Below are 19405 nucleotides of genomic sequence, written 5' to 3'. Positions count from 1 at the left end.
TAAAAATAGGTACAATTATGGACTCCTTCCATTGTTCTGGTACATCTACCTTTTCCCACATAGCAAGTACAAGTTTCTAAATTTCGCTAGATAGTGCGCTTCCATCCTCTTGTATTAATTCTGGTGGAATTTGATCAATAGGCTACTTGGAGTCGTGTACTTTTTCAGATTTTCTATCGCAATTTAGGCTTCAGAAAGTGTGGGTTCGGGTATAAATGGCTCAGTAGGTTGTATTTCAATTTCGTTTCGACCATTTCTATTTGGCCTATGTATATTTAGTAGTTGTCCAAAATAGTTTTTCCATCTGTTCAGGATTGAATGAGAGTTTGCAAGCAAGTCACCATTCTCATCCTTGTTCACGTTTACTATTGCGTGATATCCGTTCTTAAATTCCTTTATACCCTTATATAAATGTGGAATGTTTTTTTCTTACTATTTGTTTCTACCTCCTTCAGTTTTTCCTTCAAATAATCTATCTTTTTATTCCTAAATGTACTACTTGCTTCTCGTCTTTCAGTGAAATCATTATCTCTATTCTCTTCAACTGGATCCTGTAAGAATTTCAATTTTGTCTGTTTTCTTCTATCTACTACAATGGAACTATCTTCATAAAACCATGATTTCTTTTTCTTAGTTTCATAATAACCTATGCTCGGCTCAGCTGCAATTTTGATATTATATCGGATATTTTCCCACATGCTATTAACATCTAACTCTTCCTCAACTTCGTCGGAAGTTGTTAAAGCAGCAAATCTATTTGAAATTTCGATCTGATAACGTTGCTTAGTTTCCTCGTCCTTTAATTTCAAAATATTGAATCTACAAATATTAGCTTGTTGCTCTACTCGCTTGGCTACTGAGAGTCTTTCTCTTAATTCTCCAATTACCAAATAATGCTCAGAATTACAGTCTGTCCCCCTGAAAGTTCCAACGTTTACTATACTAGTATATCTTCGTTTATCTATCAAGATGTGATCGATTTGGTTGTGTTTCATTCCATCTGGAGAAGTCCAAGTATATTTATGTATATCCTTATGGGGGAATGTTGTACTTTTCACAATTAAATTTTTGGATGTGGCAAATTTGACTAACCTAATTCCATTGTCATTACTAGTTACATGTAGACTCTCTTTTCCTATAGTTGGTTTAAAAATATACTGCCGTCCTACTTTACCATTGAAATCACTCAGTAAAATTTTCATGTTATATCTAGATTACTGATCAAAAGTGTGTTCCAATTCCTCATAGAAGCTATCCTTTATATGGTCGTCTATCTCTTCTTTAGGGGCGTGAGCATTTATAACTACGATATCGCACCATCTACCTTTAAGTACTAAATACGATAACCTGTCACTGATAAATTCGACCTTCTTTATCGCTGATTTTATTCTTTTATACAAAGAATCCTGTTCATCATTGGTGATTATTGTTTCCTTCCCCATAATACAACAGTAATCTCCTATTTGTGATATGCCATTCCCAATTCCCATCTAACCGAACCTCTTGTATTTCCACGAAGTCTATTCTATATCTAGCTATTTCTTTTGCTACTAATGTTACCCCACCTGTTCTATAAAGATTAGTTACGTTCCAAGTTCCAAATCTCATAACCTTATTCTTTTGCTGTGGTCGTCCCGGAGAATCACTCCCATACTGGACCAAAAATAAATATTTCAATAAAACAATAACGACATATGTACTTAAGCGGTATTCTGAAATCATTGCCGCAATTTATTTGGATTGTTATAGGAAAACGTTGAATTAGCCTCTAGTAAAAAAAATAGTAAAAATTATGGAACTCACAGAATGTTACTCCTGAGCATTCGCGAATATCTGCAGTAGCAACGTATAGGCTAGGCTGACAATGGTACATGACGCGTAATAAAACATTTACGAAGAACTGTACATAATAGCCCGACATCAATAACATGCATAATGTTTTATGTGATTTCAATTAATACCGGGTACTAGGAAACTTTAAAAAATGTTATCATATTTTGTGACACAGAAATTTGATAATGTCATATAACTTAGGCCTAGTAATGACGTGTGACCATACCTTCTATGGCGATTCAATATCTCCCGTCAGAGTTTTCTTGGTGTAAATAAAGTTCGTGCCTGACGATGTTTCGGATTTCCTCTTGAATACCGATATCTCGTGTCTCAAAATACCTTTCAAATAATATTTTACATAAGTATATAAGACCTTGTTTTGCCAATTCTATGCTACCATTTTGTAATGTGGAAAATACAAAACAGTCCATTGGAATTTCATATTTCATTTCTTTCAAGATTCTAGCTGTGCACGAATGGCCGTACAGGCTCGTGCGAAGGATCTTGTGTACATGAGTTTGTATAATTTATTATGCATCATTCATTCATTCATTCATTCATTCTAACTGTGACAGTGAATCCACATGGAGTATGGTGATACAGAGTTTTTGCAATAACTAGTTTCTTGATACAATATATTCTAATGCCACGTAACAGAATACGGCAGCCGTGGCGAAGAATAGTTCGTGCCACTGTGTAACCTGCAACGTGCATAGCACCTGTGGAGGGAGGCGGACACCCGAAGGGGAAATGAAGCAACTGTCTGACTCAGTAACGGATTTTCATTTTCCTTACGTCCAGGATTTAAGTATAATTTTATACAGTACAAGGCTACAAACTAATGTTTCGTACGTACAACTAAAAGAGAAATGTACAAGATTTTGATGGTATCTTTAGCCTATCACGACCTGAAATTAACTGTCTTCAGAATGTCTCTGCGACAGAGTTTCAAAATCAGGAATTATGTCATTTACTGCCAGACGTAGTTGATCACGAAGGTGTTTGTCTGTCAGTCGTGATCTACATTTGGTTTTTACTATTTTCATTATTGAAAATAATTTTTCACAAACGTAAGTTGTAGCGAACATGGCTTCAACAGAGCAAGCGAAAGAACGAAGCTTCGGATGCTTATTTTTTGACAAAGATTGGAAAAGTTCAACATCTGTCAAGTCCTTACATCTAGCTTTCATTGCAACATCACATTGTAAATCTATGAGTTTAAATTGAAGATCTAACCGCATCATTCGTATATCTGCTGAAAAAGAGTCGACGTACAGAGATGATGATGATGATGATGATGATGATGATGATAATTACCTTTCAATGTTTCATAATGTGGGTGACATGTAGTATAATGCCGTTTTATGTTATACAACCGTTTCCTCGTAATACTTGTGAACAAATCATACTTTTAATATTCTTACCATATTGGCAGCAAAAAAATGCGTCCTCCCATCCTACTTGAAACTTTCGTTTTTGTAGATGTACAGTACATGTACTGGAGAGAGACATTGCGACGATAGCCACTCGCAGATCAGAGGCAAATACAAATGGAACGGAGTTTGACTCCAGTAAGTGAGAGGGTGGGGGTTGTGGGAGGTAGAAATGCACAGGTATCACTGCGAGCCACAATGTGCTCGTGAGTCGCATTTTCGCTGGAATACGGTGACTAAAATAACTGTATGTAGTACGAGAGAGTTTTTATCGAGTCGGTATGGGTGACTGGATATGGTAAAGACAAAAGAATAATAGCCTAATAACTGCATCAGATCATAGCATTTGGAAGCATGACAGGTGATATTATTACAGGATATGAAATTAAATAATGTTGACAGAAAAATTATCATTCAGGAACGTGGCTTGGCGAGGCCTAGATTTGATTTAAATCAATTAAGTAATGAAGAATGTGGACAAATGGTATTTGAGGTTAGGTTCACACGAACTCTTACTTACGCCTATGATTATAGTCAGCGTTGCCAATTTCACGATTTTTAATTGTTTTTTCGGAGGCAATTTCTTTTAACTTTTCTATTGCTTAAATAGGGATTTAGCTACTTTTTAGGATCCTTCAACGACAAAAGTAAAACTTTTAATGTTGAGAATAAGGAACCTAACGACTTTTGAACTACGGTTTTGCGACTTTACATACATTTCCTCTTTAAACATTAATAGCTGTTTACAAATGATTGTAGGTTTTTCTCTTTACTGATCACCTGAGAAATAAGCAGATACGAATAATAGGATAAAAAAATGTTGCCACATCACGTATAGAGCATAAGAGAAAATAATACTTATTTTTAATTATTTTAACTTACCCGGCCTCTGCGGTGGCTGAATGGTCAGACCTTCAGACTGTCACGTAGGCGGCCCGGGTTCGATTCCCGGTCATACTGACACTTGTGGCGGACAAGGTCGCAGTTGGGGTTTTTCCCAGGGTTCTCCCGTTTTTTCCCCAAATTAGGCATTTACATAATTCCGTCACCATTTCTTCATTTCGTTATCATTCCGTAGCAATCCCCTAACGCCGGCTGGCGACGCATGGAGGGTGCTGGCTTAGGGACGAGTGGGGTTGCCTACTCGAAATCTGGGTACACAGAGAACCTTAGCCTGGTCAGCTGGTGTGGTTGGGAATACGTCACCCTAGGGTCAGCGCAATATATCTTAACAGATCGCAGTGCTGGGCAATAGTGCTCCCCTCCGTTAAATTCAATTCAATTCAATAACTTACCCCGCACACAAAAAAATTCAATTGAAGTTTTCTTCCAGCAGTCTTCTTTTTGTTTCCTTGTCACACCATTAGTTTGTTTATTTTCTCTTAACACTTTGTAATATTTGTCAATCAGATCGAGTAAAAATGAAATTATGTATGCGCTGAAATTTGGTTCTCTCTCTCTTCTAATTTCTTTCATTTCCATAGCTACTTATTTCAAGGAATTATAAATAAAAAAGAGGCCTACGTTTATAGTACACGAATAAATGCAAATTGCATCTATTTATAGGCTATTTTATAATATCACTTCCTATATATGTATATAAATTATAAAATTTTTCTGACAGTAAAATTTTGATTTTGGGAGACTTTAACCCTAGATCATATATGTAACAGATATGTCGGGCTTATAGGCTTTGAGGTTAACAACTTTTGTCAGGTTTACTACGCTGCCATCTAGTTGTTACATAAGGAGTCACGTCATCATTCCCATTTGAATTGCATTAGCGACTGCGCTGCCATCTCGTGTTCGTTTACGGCGGACGGGTGGCGATCCTGGCGGTTGTTATCTTCAAAGTGCTGCCGATTTTAACGTGGCGAGGAGTTATCTGTTACATATATGATCTAGGCTTTAACATACCTGAAATTATTAATAATACGTATGATCTGTCGAGAGGATCGCTTAAAGCAAGAGAGTTAATTAGATTTATGAATTTATTCAATTTAAAATCGCGTAATAAATATCTAATATAAACAATAGAACTCTTGATCTCATAATAAGCAATATAGAATACTAGTGGCTTGTGCAGCAAATGCTGCAAACTAAGTTCATTAGACGTTCAAATAAACATTTTTCAGATTTATTTTCAATGAAGAATACCAGAAATTGTTTAAGTTATTTGCTTCCATAATAATGAAACATATTTTGCCTCGAGCCAATACTGAAGAGAACCACGCATATAAATATCTACACCACACCGCCATTAAATATATTAAAAAGACCCAACCCCACTTGGTTAATAATTATAAAAATATTTCATTTTTAATAATATTATTATCTTACGTAAGTTATAGCTTTCAGTAACATATAATTACTACATAGCCGCCACTCAGTAAAATATAGAAATCAAAATCTAATTTAAGTTATTCTCTACATCTACTTATATAACCCCAAAACGTTTCACTTTCATATCATCAATATAGCAATAATATGTAAATGAAAAATAGTCACATTATGGCATTAACTACAATAATATTTCATTTCTAATGGTAATAACGTCATCAAACCACCTCAAGTTTTGTAGTTTTTAATATCCAATACACAGCTGTACTCAGAAAATTACACAGCACAGAATCGAACCTGTAAATTATTTTTAGTAAGTTAAGTTTTTAATAACCAATTTAATTTGAGCTCTAAATATGTCAGCATTCTTGCAGATCATGGCCTTCGTGTAATATTGTTTACTGTAGTATGTGTTTTGTTTTATTCTGAAATGCAACCTGGCTGACTTGATGCTCGCTTCGCTTCTCCTTTACAAAAAAGCGAAGGGAATATCAAGTCGGCCGTGAATGCTATTAGCTAGTTCTCAAAACTGACGACAGATGGATTTTGGAAAATAGGAAAATTGCAGTATGCTTAAAAATTGACATTTCACTGAAAACTACTATTTTTCCGAAAAACTTTGAGTTCCAAGCTTCAAAATGAGGGGTCATTTATTAAAATCCGTCCAGCCGTTTTCCCGTAATTTCCATTACCAGTTCAAATTATATATATAGATTTAGAGAGGTTGAAGAAGAAATTCCGTCTTTAGTACAGATAGACATTAACCATCCTGCATTGTCTATATCATTTAAATTAGTTAAATTAGTAACTCTGTCAGTCAGTCAATCTGGACAATGTAATTTTCATAAAGCTGAATTTGAGAAATTATATCGACTTATACAACAATGTGACTGGACAAGTATTTATCTTTGTGAGGATGTTGATCTTGCTGTTCATATATTCTATACTAAAATACATTTTGTTATAGATCAATGTGTTCCCAGAACTAAACCATACAAAAATAAGTATCCTTTATGGTTTAATAATAATGTTATAAAAAACTTAAAACTAAAAGAAAAGATTAGAAAGAAAAAAAAACATATTTCAGAATGTTATTTACTGATGTATCAATTTTATCGGAGTCTCACGAAAAATGAAATGAAAAAGCTTATGATCAATATGTCAATAAAATAGACAGTACCATTTTATTTGATTCTAATAGTTTCTGGAATTTTGTTCAAATTAAAGAAAAAAAAACACAAATTACTTGCGTTGCATGGAATATAATGGGAAAAAATTGTCATTGTTGAATGAAATATGTGAAAGTTTTGTCAACTATTTTCAATCTGTTTATTCTTCAACTGAACCCACTTATAATGTGGACTCTGTGTGTGATGTATCAACTGATATAGTCAATGATTGTAATCTTTTAAACATAATGTATTTTACACATGAAGATGTACTAGGGTTGGATAAAAAGTAATGGCAACAGTTCGATATTTCTGACATGGCTATATTCACAGGGGTACAACATTTACGTGCCTTCTATATAGTCGCCCCCCCTTATTTATTACCTTTTGCCAAATATTTGGAAGGCGTCGTACACCATCAGCGCGTCCATCTTTGTTGATGTTCCGTATTGACCGCCCTAAAGCACGGATAAGTTCATCTCTGGTATTGTACCGGGTCCCTCGAAGTGGTTCTTTCACTTTGGTGAAAAGATCGTAATCGCATGGATCATATCGGGTGAGTACGGTGGATGTTCCAGTAGTCAGCGTTTTCCGTCTGCCTTGGAGGTACAGCGTGGTGCAGTATTACCCCATCAGTGTCATACGCCACAATGAACATCTCCTTCACAGCACTTTGTGTAGGGCGCACTTTCTTTGGACGAAAAGAACCGGGATGCTTTTATTCATTTGATTGGCGTTTCAAGTTTGGTTCATACGAGCGAGTCCAGGTTTCGTCCATAGCGACGATTCGTCCAAAAAAGTCGTCACCTTCCCTTTGGTACCGGTGCAACAAGGCCTTCCCGGAACGCTTTAACCCACCGTGCAACTGTGCGATATGGCAACGCTGCATCGCCACATGCTTCACGCAGTCCCTGAAAACATTCTTGTGCACTATGACCTCGTGTCATTTCAATTTTGATCCAGGAACGTTGCTCTAATTTTGTAAGGATGGTCTTAGGGCGCTCGCACTATCCCTATGAAAGTGAACGTTCTACACCTGCAGTAGATTGACAGAGAGCTGTCGCCGCTGGCTGCACTAACTCATCTAACAGTTCTTGTTCATGTGTACACAGCTGGCAACTCTCGAACGCACCATCGTCACGTGACAGCAGTGTTGCCATTACTTTTTATCCAACCTATGTAAAATGTGCTGTAAGAAAATTACGTCTCAAAAAATCTGCAGGACCAGACTGTATACCACTTTATGTATTTAAAGCTTGTGCAGATAATTTAGTATCACCACTTACTAGTATATTCAATCTCATTATAAAACACAGCTGTTTCCCTAAAGAATGGAAATGTACAAAAATTACTCCAATGTTAAAGTATGGTAAAATTAACGAAATTCAAAATTATAGACCTATTGCAGTTTTATCAACACCAGCTAAAATATTTGAATCATTAATATATAAACAAATTTATAGTTACGTAGCAAAATCAATTTCACATAATCAACATGGGTTTATGATTGTAAGATCAACTGTTACAAATTTACTACATTTCACTCAGTTTGTTTCAACCCAACTAGATAATAAATTACAAGTTGATGTTATTTATAGTGATTTTCAGAAAGCATTTGATAAGGTTGACCATGATATTCTTTTATTTAAATTGCAACAATCTGGATTTTCTTTCTCATTGCTATCGTTAATTATATCTTACTTGAAAGGAAGAGTACAAGTTGTGAACTTTCATGGACATACTTCTAAGCCTTTTACAGTAAATTCTGGTGTGCCTCAAGGTTCCAATCTTGGTCCATTATTGTTTTTATTGTTTGTTAATGATATTGTAAATTGTGTGCAACATTCTAAAATTTTATTACTTGCGGATGATATTAAATTGTATAAAGAAATCAAAACTATATCAGATTGTAAGCTACTTCTAACAGATATTACAAACTTATATATTTGGAGTGTTAATAATAAATTGTTATTTAATATTAATAAGTGTATACATATGACCTTTTCTAGATTGAAAAATACAACTAAATTTTCATATAAAGTAGAGGCAAACGTTTTTACCAGCAGAAAATGAACATAAAGATTTAGGTATATTATTTAGGAGTAATTTTACATTTCATAGTCATATTAATAATATTATAAATTTGTCCTATAAAAGTTTAGGTTTTGTTATGAGAAATTCTTGTAAATTTAATGTCGAAACTATAATAATTTTGTATAATTCCATTGTGCGATCTAAATTAGAGTATGCTGCTGTTATCTGGAACCCAGTTACTAACAAATATATTCTGTTACTAGAAAAAATTCAAAATAAATTTCTAAAATGGTTATAGGCCTATTACAGACTTTATAATGATTATCCTACCTAGGAGAGTTATGCTACAATGCTTCAACATTTCCATTTTACTAGTTTGCAAATTAGACGAAATTGTCAATCTTTAAATTTCTTCATAAAATTATTAACAATAAGTTGGACTGTGTTAGTTTATGTTATTATATAACATTATATGCTCCTAAGCTTAAACGAAATTTCGAAATTTATTTTACATACCGGTACCAAGGACAAATACTGAATCCCACAAAAATTCCCCAGTTTTCCAAATGTTACAGTTATAGAATAAATTACATCCTCATCCGAATGTTGATATTTTCAATATGAATTTCTCTAGATACAGAATTATTTGTTATAATATTTTACAGAATATTGTTAGTTAATTTGAAGCTACTTTCACATCTTATTTCAATTTCTCTTTTTTTATTTCTCTTATTTCTATTTTGTTTCAGTTTTTAATAAGTGTATGTTTCCTTTTCCTTGTTTGTTTTATAAATTAATTTGTTAGTCGTGAACATTGTAATTGGGTTTTGCTTGTTATGTTCAACAACAAATGAATGAATAAATAAAATAAATAAAAATATATATATAACAGTACTGCAATCCTTAAGATTATTATTCCAAGTGGAGTTTCATAATTCACCATTCACAAAAGAGAATGGCGGAATTTCATCGCTGTGTCTAAATATATGAGGGTTGTTCCGAAAGCAATGTCTCCTATTTTTTGTGTTGACCTCTAATGTCTGAGCTGGATGTTAGTGGCGATGTAATAAAGATTGAACCTTCACTCTAATGCCCTGTTAGTTTGGTTGTCCTGCAACAGATGTGGCAGAAAGGCAGTCTACCAAAATCAAGAGGAGTAGAATACTCTTGGTACATGTCGAGCAGTGGATTCGAGAACAGATGAGACAAGACGTTTGCGAAATGCAAGATGATCGAGTTTTTCGTTGGAGTTGATCTTGTATAGCTGCCATGCATTTTGTTCTGCTACGTCAATGCAGACTAAAGTACCATTTCTTGCTTCTAATAGATGTTTTGTACAGATTGATGTTTTGGTCCACCCATACTTTTGTTGTACTAATATATGATATTGGGCTATTTCACTGATATTTTCTTCTTCAAATTTCTAGAGTATCTTGAAACTGTGTGCACGGAAATTTAAAAATATAGTATTTCCCTACTGTATGTCAACTTCTTCCCAATTGAAATTTATTATTCTTTCTCTTCATCTGTATATCGGTTGCTGAATCATTAGTATTTCTACTGCCATTCTCACCATCGCCTTTACTATGTTCATCATCACCATTATGGCTTTCGTCATCATAATCATCCATTCCCTCTCCTTGTATGTTGAGGGTTACTTCCGTCTCAGCTCGCGACTGACTACCAGGCATACTGTCAATTGTAGGGTAATTTTCATTACCAGAATCCTCATCAGTTACGTTACCACACGCATTTTTGGCGATAAAATGGTGATGGAAATGTTATTGCACTTAGGTATAGCAACTTGGTAGTCCTGAATCATTTGTAAGGCTTCATTTAGTGAAAACCCCCTATAATAACGTGAGTACCATCAGTCTTACGAAATGTCCCCTTTTTTGACTGACGTACTACATGTAGAACGCCTAACTTTACAATGATATGGCGTAACACTAAATAAAAAATTGAATCTAATTATGAATTATTATATACGAAGTACATCATACGAGTATGCCCTATCAATATCAAAAGCATTATATCTATAGCATGTGATATATACCGACTTCGAGAACAACATGTTCTGCTTCACAGCCATGACTCATACAAATATGTTAACAACAATGACTATGACAGACTGAACATAATAAAAAAAATTGGAGGCAATTTATAACACATAAGGATTATGGTATCATGATTGCCGACTATGAAAATCTTACACAACAATGTTAAAAAAATAAAACGTCCGGTGTCCTATATATAGGTCGCTAGTCTTATCTGGGTTAAATAACATTTGGGGTGCGGAAAGGGGTGCTCCGATTTTTATGGGGTGCTTGCGCACCCTTTCGCACCCCCCTAGCGACGTCCCTGCCTGTTTACCTACGCAAGTCTTGCGTTGTACAGAGCATAGACAAATAAATAGAAGGTACAGAGTCTCCGCAGGAGTAAATATGGCTGCCGCGTCGGCATCGAGCCCCTACCACGCCGTAGCGGAGAAGCGAGGAATATGTTCCCAAAGAGCGTATTCCGAATCTCACCGGTGAGCAATCCGATGGCATCACGGTGTTCCGAATTCCACCGATGACGTCATTGATGCTCCGCCGGTGTCGCACCGGTGCCATCAACTTGCAGAGGTGGTGGCAGTCTCCATCAGTGAATCTGATTGGTTCTTGTATAGGGCGGGAATTAGCAGACGAATGACATCGTGCACTGTTGTGTCATGGCGGTGTGTTCTGCTTTAGTGCTGCTGCATTGTTTGTAATGAGCACAACGTAAAAACAATATGTAAATGGCTTATGAGCGAACATGTCAACGGACCAGTTATTACTACTGGTTCAAGAAATAAGTTGTTTGTATCTCTTTTCTTTGAACGAGATGGCAGTACGAAAATTTCGCAAAACTTTGCTAGCGTAGCACAGATAACCACTTACACGGTCGCCATGACAGCATCGATTCTTCCAGCAGTTTTGTTCCTTATTTTCGTTGCAACGTGACGTCATTGATCCCACCGGACCGGTGAGATTCGGATTACGCTGAAATTGAAGCAGCGGAAAGCCGCCATTTGTTTGGACGAAAACGCGCGGGATTTTGAAACCGCTATTTGAACACGTGCTGTATTGCGTATCCGAAAGCTAAATGTTTCTGTTTAAAGGAACAATACTTCCTCTGCGAGATACCTTTAATACCGTGTTTCTGCTGTCAGCAGAGTTGCTAGGTTTTCTGCGAGGGAAATCAGGATATCAGAAGCTAACTTAAGACAGTAGACTTATCAACACTTTATTATAAGATTTATAACAGTTTTCTGTAAAGCAGTGTTTGCGTGCTTTTTAATGTAGGCTAATAGGCCTATTCGCCTTCGTGAGAAACACTCAAATACGAAGGACACACAGTACAGTGAACACTATAACAATTTACTTCTTTTATTAACCACGAATATGTTTTAACCATTTTCTACTAAATTAATTTTGCAACTTTTCTTTTGCGGAACCGGTACTTCAACAGTTTCAGTAGCCTCTCTGACGACGAATCCATGTTTAAACATCACTAGACTATAAAACGTAGCAATTGTATGTGTCTGGTATTAGCGAAAAATATGATATCAGAACGTTGTCTTTCTTGCCACTCAACACACTTAAAAGACACAATGTTTATTAATTGCGAGAGCAGTGACTAGGGATCGAAACGGATTAATAAACAATGCGGTAGAACTAAGAGAAGTATTATTTTGCGAGTTTAGTTGCCTTAGCTGGGCTACCTCATAGACTTACTAAATATCCGCGGGTTATCTCTATGTTTACAATGTTACCATCTGAGTCAATATATAAATAAAAATATCGGTTAATGGGAAATAGAAATAATTTAAATATGTTCTAGACTGATATTTTTAAAATCGGGATTTTTGTCAATCCCAACTCGCTTTAATCGGGATCCAACAGGGAAATTGGGAGAATCCCGCCTAAATAGGGATACCCGGCAATCCTGGCTGTCAGACTTGCATCATTTTCATAGGAACTCTGAATGTGAATATTCATAAACACGGTTAATAAAAGAATTACTATGTAAACTTTTCAATTCAGTCTGTAGTTTAAACTGCTGTATGAAGTTAAAAAGCATTATTATTATTATTATTATTATTATTATTATTATTATTATTATTATTGTTGTTATTATTCTCATTATCACATTCATAAACACGGTTAATAAAAGAATTACCATGTAAATTTTTCAATTCAGTCTGTAGGTTAAACTGCTGTATGAAGTTAAAAAAGCATTATTATTATTATTATTATTATTATTATTATTATTATTATTATTATTATTATTATTATTATTATTATCACATTCATAAACACGGTTAATAAAAGAATTACTATGTAAACTTTTTAATTTAGTCTGTAGGTTAAACTGCTGTATGAAGTTAAAAACGTATTATTATTATTGTTGTTATTATTATTATTATTATTATTATTATTATTATTATTATTATTATTATTATTATTATTGGTAGTAGTAGTAGTAGTAGTAGTAGTAGTAGTAGTAGTAGTAGTAGTAGTAGTAGTAGTAGTAGTAGTAGTAGCAGCAACAGCAGCAGCAGTTAAAGAGAACGTTTCATTAAGCCATTAGCTACTAACAAGAATTACTTTCAACCATTATATTTAAAAAAAATACCATTTTATAATTCATGCAGTTTCGGTATCTTTAAATTCGGTGAATAATTGTTCATGTATGCACTGAAACAAGAGCTGTTTGAAGAAAATGAATGATATGGAGTGAATGAAGGATAATAATAATGTGTAACAACGTAATTTGAAAGGTAACAACTATTTTGAATGATTCATTGTAGAGTAGAAGTTCTATCTGCGGTTTGCACCTGTCCACTTTCGGTTAATCTTTACTCATAAGCAATGCACACGGATGTAAAGATAAAGAAGGAAGGACTGTTATATTTAACTGGTTAGTTAATCCATAATTTCTACGACGCGACGAATTTTTCTCCATATTATGTTACAGAAGACAATTACAGAGTGATTTATATAGAACTGACACATTTCTTTCATTAATTGTTTCAAAACGAATTGTGCTAGCTACAACTTATTATACCTAAAATGTAGAGGAATTTTGGGAGATTATTTACCTCTATAGCAAATGTTGTCCGGCGTTGTCAAATCCGGAGATCTCGGTGGCCACAGGTTCCTGGAAATTATTCGGTCGTCACATAACCGGATAAATGGAACCATGCTTCATCTGTGAACCATGTGATGGACAATATGGCAGGATTTTGCACAATGAACGTCTGAAACCAACGACAATAATTCAATCTTTATCCTTATCTGGTTCCTGTAGCTGATGAACAACCGTAACCCTATATGGCTTTAGGCTCTCTGACACATTGAGTAGATGTACCCTGTCTCCTGCGACATACGTCTTAATGATTTTTTGGGTGACTGCTCCAGTCGTGCTCTTACGTCAACAACAACCGTGGGAAGCCTAGATGAACGATGCTTGCCCTTTTCACTCACCAGAGATCCAGTTGTTTCCAATTTGTTTACCAGTCCCAGTATTGTGTTTCTTTTGGGAGGATTGCGAACACCAAATTCTCTCTGGTATGCCCTTTGAGTAGCTGTAATTGAATTCGTAATCCAGTATTGCTTCACAAGGAAGAGTCGTTGATTTAATGTGTACTGCATTTTCACGTTGACACAAAATGTCGAAAACAGCTGCCAACAATAGGAATAAAACATAAACATCTGAGCATCTAGTGACAAGGAATCGAAACTCCAGAACATTCTGCTGTTGGTTTAAGACGTTCATTATGCAAAATCCTGCCATATTGTCCATCACATGGTTCAAAGATGAAGCATGGTTCCATTTATCCGATTATGTGACGACCGAATAATTTCCAGGAACCTGTGGCCACCGAGATCTCCGGATTTGACAACGCCGGACAACATTTGCTATAGAGGTAAATAATCTCCCAAAATTCCTCTACATTTTAGGTATAATAAGTTGTCGCTAGCACAATTCGTTTTGAAACAATTAATGAAAGAAATGTGTCAGTTCTATATAAATCACTCTGTATTATACTTGCTATGCGACTCTTCATGCTTCAGGTTTCCTCTGTCAGAAAAATGTATGGATATAATATGGAGAAAAATTCGTCGTAGAAATTATGGATTAACTAACCAGTAAAATATAACACTCCTTCCTTCTTAATCTTTCCATCCGTGTGCATTGCTGCAATTAAAAGCAGCACACGAAAGAACCATACTTATTCAGCTCTACCAAACAAATGGCCACTCGTCGGCTGTTCAATTTGGGAGCATAACACTAGCGCCAGTGAGCGGTCTAGCGGTTATTTAGTAAGTCTATGGTCGGCATTTGTCGGATCAAAAGAATACGGTACTCTTCAATATACACTGCTCTGGTTCGATCTGAATACTCCATGAAAACGTATAAACGAAATCCTCTAGGCTAGCCTATACAAATCAAAAGTATTTCGTTCCACAACTAATACAACATAGCTAACAATGACGCAGCAGATTTATCCTCTGAGAACTTTGCACCCAAATATCTCTACCAGTACCCATCACTTTGAGGCAACGAAATACCGCGTAAATACTTATTGCAAAGACTGTGCAAATTAACAATAATTAAAACGCATGTTTTTTATTGATGGCACAAGGGTAGATAAATAAATAATTAGGCCTACATAAAAAAGATCTGTCCCATGACGCGTAACAAAACATTTACGAAGAACTATACATAACAGGCCGACATTAATAACATGCATAATGTTTTATGTGACCTCGTAGCGAGTGTGACCTTACCTTCTTCGTCTTTCATACAAGGCTTGTCGTTTTTCTTTTCTTTACAGAATGAATTTTTCACGTATCATTTTCCTAATTTCGTCTCTTGTGGGTGGGGATTCTCTCTTGTACAGATCCCAGATCTTGCCCACAGTAAAAGAAAATCCAATTTTCCAAACTCTTGACGTGTATTTTTATATGAATTAAAAAAAATTCGTATCGATTCCATTCAAAACTTTATTTCTAGACTGAATTAGAACTGAAGCAACTCCAGATTTTCTAATATAAATTGTCAACAAATGTGGTTACCTAGGATTCACTTATGTGATTATTACGATGTAACGTTGCTAAGGCCAGATTCCCAAATCCACCGACTATAACCGAGAGTAGCCGAAGTCGTAATTCACGAATACTGATCTCGATGAGCGAAGGAATCACTCACAGGTCACACAGCAGGCCTCTACTTCGGATCCGAAGTGACACAGTGGTAAAAGTTGTGTAATAAATTATACTCCTTTACTTGTCAAAATAAATGTTCAAAGTTTCTATGTTCCACAATTAATAACCGTCTTTTAACAAAACAAACTGTACATTTCAATTACTGTGCACATATTATGGACACGCTGTCGCTTTATGGCTAATTTTGAAGTAATATCAGTTAATAGAACATCGCAATAATCAAATAACGGCATTATAAGAAACTGGACGAGGATTTTTTTTTCAGAGAAAAGGGGATGAGTTGTTTTATATGGGTTAGGAAGTGGAAAACTGATAATACTTTTTTTTTTTTTTGTAATACTTGTAATCTGGTTCTTTCAACTTAAGTTTTCGTAAAAATACACACCTAAATTTTTAACAGTAGAAGTATAAGGAATAGAAATCTTGTTGATGACAACTGATGGTAATTGAAGACATAATTTCTTCATAATTCATCCATGTCTTGGGCAAGAAACAAATGAGGAAATAGAATGCAGTCGTTTGTCACTTGTATTACACAGCATACCTTTGTTTGGGTTTGTATCGAGAGGACGCTTAAGGAGACGACAGTACCATAGATAAACATAAACTGATTCTACACTGCACTTAATTAAGAACCTAACATTATAATGTGCTAAGTGTCAAAAACAACTTTCTGAGATATATGAAAAACACTCCACAATCAGGGGCGGCTTTCGAAGGGGGGCTGCGGAGCTGCAGCACCCCCAGGCATTTGTGGCTCTTGTCTCGTTTTATGTTGTGAAATACATTTATTATACAGTCTCTATTTAGCGGCTCGAATTTTTAAAGAAATTTCGCTCTCATAGGGATATCTTATACGAAGTTTTACCGCTAGATGGCAGAAGCGTTCCATGCGGTGCAACATGTTGTAGGGCTATGTTATGTAATATGCTACAATTTTTCCTTGAAATTATTCAAACCTGCTTTACAGGGAGCTACTACCTGAAAGCCAGATTTGTATAATATGCTACAGTTGATTACGTTTTCCCGCTTTTCGTTTTCTGTGCGTGTCAAAATTATATTTATAATTATTTTGTATAACCTAGTTAAATTTAACATAATTCAGTATTTTCTTACCTCATAATTTAATTTAATTTAATTTAATTTACAATAAATAATAACGTAAACCTGTATAATATTGAGCGATTCCCCGAGATGGGTGGGGAAATTTGCAGTATGCAGAATATAAATACGAGTAAATTGAATGTCCATGAACCTAAACGAGAACTTTGAGAACAATATGCACGAATAAAAATATAAGAAATATGTCGAAAGTGAATAGTGCCCTCTTTAATAATTAGTATTTAAGAACCGTACGCTAAAAACAGGATATGCAGCCACCAATGTGTTTTTTTATAGGGAAGAGACTATCGAGATTGAATTCCTTGTATTTTTTCTGCAGTTGCAGGAAGATCAAATGCAATTTTTAATAGGATGATATAATATGATCGCAATAGTATTACGATTAGTAGTGTGTTTTGTAGGTTAAGGACATGCAGTTTTGAATACTGTGTGGGATGATTTTGAAAATTTGAAGTTAAAACATGGTTTATTAATTAGGGTACAGTATATTAAAAACATTATTCAAGAAATGGATTTCACTACGGATCGTCCTGGATAATAAACATTCCAGTTTATCGAGAGTTTACTGCAGGCGTAAACTTCTGAGACTCCTACAACTACTGCATATAATCTAAGCTAACATAGCTCACTGTCGAGGTTGCATATGTTTTTATTAATTTTTCTTTTTCCTCTTCCAAAATGAAACTATAGTCAACAATTCCTTACTTGAAGTAGTTACTTTTATTTAATAGCTAGCACTTTCGAGGCCCAATTTTATTAGTCATATTTTCTAAGGTTTAAAGCACAAATTCAGAATATTTCGGGACCTGATTGAAGACAAAACGCTTTCCCTGGTTTTTACATATAGGGACATAACAAAATTTGCCATTTTTAGTTGTTTTTAAGAGTATTTAATATACTAATGCACTACGTATATCTTCAGTGTTTATATACCGAAAAACAAATGCACACGCAAAGCGCATCCCTCAAAGTACACGTACGCTATCTGTTGGTGCTAGTTCAGGATATCCCTATTGACATGCACGCAATCATTAGTGAAGTCACTTCCTCCCCTGGTACTGCCAGAGCGAAACCAGAGACAAGGACTATAGGGTGAAGCCACTTCCTCCCCTGGAGCTGCCAGTCTCGTCTCGGAAGCTTTGCGCGTTAGTTTTACCCCTCCCCCTGCTAGCCCCTTGCCATGAATCCAGAGTTTCCAGGCGCTGCAAAATTTGCAGCAGTTTGTCAGTAGCGCGCAGTTTTAAATACATTTTCTTTAACGTTGTGAGTATAACAAGTGCGACAGTGTTTAATTCTGTACAATATTTACAGTCTATTTAGTTCAGTACCTTAACAATTCAGGAGAAATGTGAAATTAAGTGCCCATCAGTTGAATCTCGTAATGGAAAGAGCCGCTAAACAAAGTAGTCCACAAAGCTCGCATATTTGTTGCTAATGTATCCAGTATCCCTGCTTTCTTCTCTCGATCTCCACACAGTCTGTATTAAATTAATGTGTTTGAAAGACAATTCCATCAGCCGGGGCTACAAGACGGAGTTTTAAATGAGAACAGTAAATGTTGTTCATGAGAAGAATGAGCCATTGCTAGAATGTTTTCAAACCATAATGGAATCTGAAACATCTAACAACATCACAATAAATGAGGCAAGCGCCCTGGTGCGTACTCTTGTAGACCCTGAATTCAATTTCTGGCTCAGTTTTTTTTTTTTTTTTTTTTTTTTTTTAATTTATTGATGTATCATGTAGATATATTATACAACCAACTACAACATCGCCAGTTAGATATTTCTAGGGTTCAAATCTGCATATAAAAAATTAAATTATCGTTTATTTAACGACACTCGCAACTGCAGAGGTTATATCAGCGTCGCCGGTGTGGCGGAATTTTGTCCCGCAGGATTCTTTTAAATGTCAGTAAATCTACTGACATGAGCATGAGCCTGTCTCATTTAAACACACTTAAATGCCATCGACCTGGGCCGGGATCGAACCCGCAACCGACTATGCTAGCGAGGTCGACTCTGCATATCAAGCTTTGTTAATGCCATACAGACAATATGGAACAGTGCACAGTTGAGCAGCGAGATCTGTGAAAATGAAATCCTTAAAAAGCGTCGTCGTAAGCTCGAAGGGATTCAGACAAGGGTTGCGGCAGCTAGGAAGTGTGTGACCTCATTATCACACAAGCTAACACCCGATTCCAGTTCATAGATCA

Source organism: Periplaneta americana, chromosome 3, assembly GCF_040183065.1.
Source record: "Periplaneta americana isolate PAMFEO1 chromosome 3, P.americana_PAMFEO1_priV1, whole genome shotgun sequence".
In the NCBI taxonomy this organism is placed as follows: Eukaryota; Metazoa; Arthropoda; class Insecta; order Blattodea; family Blattidae; genus Periplaneta; species Periplaneta americana.
This window is presented reverse-complemented; position numbering follows the sequence as displayed.